The 3,772-nt window shown below is 33.2% G+C and overlaps 1 pseudogene; it reads left to right on the forward strand.

Moving 5' to 3' along the window:
- The first annotated feature begins 1,374 nt into the window (after nt 1–1,374).
- Nucleotides 1,375–1,976, forward strand: LOC136419125 (matrix metalloproteinase-27-like; annotated as a pseudogene).
- Nucleotides 1,977–3,772: the final 1,796 nt, after the last annotated feature.

Genomic DNA, 3,772 nt, shown 5'->3' on the forward strand with positions numbered 1-3,772 from the left:
AAGTAACAGTTCTAGTTTAAATTACAAAATATTTCTTACAAAGGTTTCAAAAGTAGAGCAACATATTACAAAATGCATTTATATTTAATATTTTGTAGCATAGCCTTTATTTTTTATCACTTCAGCACATCTACGACTCATAGATTCCAATAATGTGATAAAGGTTGATTCTGATATGGAATTCCAAACTCGAACAATGACGTCAAAGAACTGGTCACAATTTTGATATTTTTGTGTGTTTTCCTGTCTTACTTTACAGCCAATGATTTCCCAGAGAATCTCTATGGGGTTTAAATCTGGGCTCTGAGCAGGCCATTTCATTACACGAATGCTACGGTCCGCAAAAAATTATTTTATCACCTTAGTAGTATGCTTAGGGTCGTTGTCGTGTTGAAATTCCCACGACAATGGCAAATTTTCTTTAGTGAATGGGACCATTGTGTCTCTTATAATTCGTAAATATTGAAATCGGTCCATTGTCCCATCAATTTTAATCAGTGGACCCACGCCAGTTCCCAAAAAACGTCCCCACACCATCACCTTTCCTCCTCCATGTTTTATGGTGCCACGAGTGTATTTTGGATCAAACTTCTTGTTAACAGGATTACGTACCCAGCAAGTACCATCACTTGAATGCAAGTTAAATTTGTTTTCGTCCGAAAAAAGCACTGTTTTCCATTTTTCTACTGTCCAATTAATATGCTCTTCAGCGAATTTCAGCCGAAGTTGTCTATTTTTCGGAGAAATAAATGATGTTTTGGCCGGTTTTCTTCCAAATAGTTTGCGTTCTGTCAGACGTCTTCGAACAGTACTAACAAAAACATCAACCAGCTCCAACTTCTTTTTTATATCCATTGCAGAGCGAAACGGATCACGGGACACACTTTCAATTTTTTGGTCCACTTTTTGGCTGGTTTTTCTTGGCCGTCCAGATTTTAGTCTATTGGCAACAGTTTCTCGAATTGAAAAATGTTTTATTGTACGAGAAACAATACTTCGATTCAATTTCAATTGGTTTGCAATGATTATTTGTTTCATATCCGACCGCCACTTTGAAATAATCAAATTTCGGATATCTATTGACAAACTGCGACCAGAAGGCATTATGTACCACTAAATTAAACAAAAATAACCAGTATGCAGATTCAGAAATGTACTTGTCACTAATAAAGTGTTAAAATACGATTTTGTTGCTTTACTTTTGGAACGTCTTAAAAGAAATGTAAAAAATTATCGGACAGATAAGTAAAATCAACTGGGTTTTTATACATTATTTAGTATATTTACAAGTGCAGAATCAAAATATATGTATATCATTCCTAAAAAGACTGCTGATTTTCTAGGGACCTATAATTTTTATTTGTTGCTTTACTTATGACTGATACTGTATCTGAGTCAGATGCTATAGCAACATTTCAAGATTATTATCACTTAAATGTTTGATGGAGAATTGAATAAAGAAACTATGGAAATTATGGAGCCATTACGTTGTGGTATGTCTGATTTAGAAAAACTCTTAGACTTTTCCACTGATCAAAATAAGTGGTATAAGAAAAAAATAACTTGGCATGTTGCACATCATAGTTATTCATCAAATACCGTAAAAGATATTATTGAGAAGGCTTTCGATATTTGGACTTAAGTTACCGATTTGAAGTTTGAAAACAACATAAAACATTTTGACATATTTATATTCTTTTACTCCTACAACCACCCTATGAATTATAGATGTATAAAAGGATATTGTAAATCTGTATTTGATGGATTTAGAGGAGATTTAGCACATGCATTCCCTCCTACAAAAGATAATGCTTGCACTGAGATTTACATAAATAAATCGAAGAAATTATACTTTGGATTGGATAATAATGTACCTCAGGATCAAGTGAGCCTGTTGTGGATTTTGGTTCATGAAATAGGTCACGTTTTAGGTTTGGGTCATTCAGGTGAGAAAACTTCTATTATGTATCCTATATGTATACAGGGTGTCCCGGTTTGTTTCGGACAAATTGATATGGGAGATAAATCTCATTATTTTAAATAAAAAAGTTTATATGAACATGGGACCGATCTCGATCGGTAGCGGAGTTACAGGGAATTAAAATTTAAGAAAAAAATAGGTTTTTATTTTATTGTGCTGGACCTATCATAGATAGACCCTTCAAATTTTATATGCATATTAGGTAATAGGAGCTGCTTTAAAAGAGAGTAAATTTTCTCCAATTACTATACAGGGCATTGTATTTTCCGAAGTCTTGGTGCATAAAATCCTTTTAAAAAAATTTGCTCGTACACCACTGATGAATTTTTATATATTTTTTAACTTCTCCTATCTATTACCTAAATTTTGACTCTTTTCGTTTTTGATCGAATTCTGTTCCATTTCCTCATAAAATAATTAATTTATAAATTCAGTCAAATCTACAAACGTCAAGAAACTCATACCATTTTGACATTTCATATTAGTTTAACTATCAAAATAATGTTTCTTCACCACAAATATTTAAATATAATATTTAAAATAATTAAATACAAATTTGTTATTTTTTCTATATATGTTTGTAATTGCTTAAAAAAAAAGAATAATAGAGATAATTTAAATTTTAAAGAATAAAGTTCAAAGGAATCAAATGTTTTCAAAGGTAATGTGAAAAAAATTATTTTGATAGTTAAATTAATATGAAATGTCAAAATAGTATGAGCTTCTTGACGTTTGTAGATTTCACTGAATTTATAAATTCATTATTTTATGAAAAAATGGAACAGAATTCGATCAAAACTAAGAGAGTCAAAATTTAGGTAATAAATGGGAGAAGTTAAAAAATATATAAAAAATTCATCAGTGGTGTACGAGCAAATTTTTTTAAAGGATTCTATGCACCAAGACCTCGGAAAATACAATATCCTGTTGTAGGTTTTTCTTCGTTGTCTAGGGGTTTATTAATTGGAGCTTCGGCAATTGTGTTTCAGGAATAGTTAGGGACTTTTCAATGATAGCCACGTTAACTTAACGATATGAATATATTAGATAAAACTGAGTAAAAAGCGCGGGCACGACCCCTGAGTTTTCAGTCCACCAGGAAGCCAGAAAAAAGAGAACGATCCGCTTTCTCCCTAGCTTTAAGTATAAACATCCATGGTAGTAAACCATGGGCGTACCATCTAAACAATACTTAAAGTCATTGGGACAGCCCTCCGCATGGAGCCGCTGCGTCCACATCTGGCACCCAGCCCTTGGCGAAGATCTCGCCAAAGGGAACCAGCATTGTACTTCCCATGCCAACAGAGCGTCGTGGAAAAAACCCAGGGTACCGAGTAACGTCAACCATGGGCGCACCTTAAGGGTAAATCGTCCTCGTGCCTTCATCCTTAATCCTAACTTATAGCATAATATTTACAAACTATGTACACTAAGCGGTCTGACAAGCGGATCCCACACTGTCTAGTAATTGGAGGAAAACTCTCGTTTGAAATAACATCTATTACCTAATATACATATAAAATTTAAAGGGTCTATCTGTGATAGGTCCAGCACAATAAAATAAAAACCTATTTTTTTCTTAAATTTAAACACCTTGTAACTTCGCTACCGATCGAGATTGGACCCATGTTCATATGAACTTTTTTGCTTAAAATAATGAGTCCTGTCTCCCATATCAATTTGTCTGAATCAAACCGGGACACCCTGTATAAAGGCAAGATGAAATTAGATGCAGATGACATTACTGCAGTTGAATATACAATGTATGGACAAAAAATAACATTTATAGAA

Source organism: Euwallacea similis, unplaced genomic scaffold (assembly GCF_039881205.1).
Source record: "Euwallacea similis isolate ESF13 unplaced genomic scaffold, ESF131.1 scaffold_87, whole genome shotgun sequence".
Lineage (NCBI taxonomy): Eukaryota > Metazoa > Arthropoda > Insecta > Coleoptera > Curculionidae > Euwallacea > Euwallacea similis.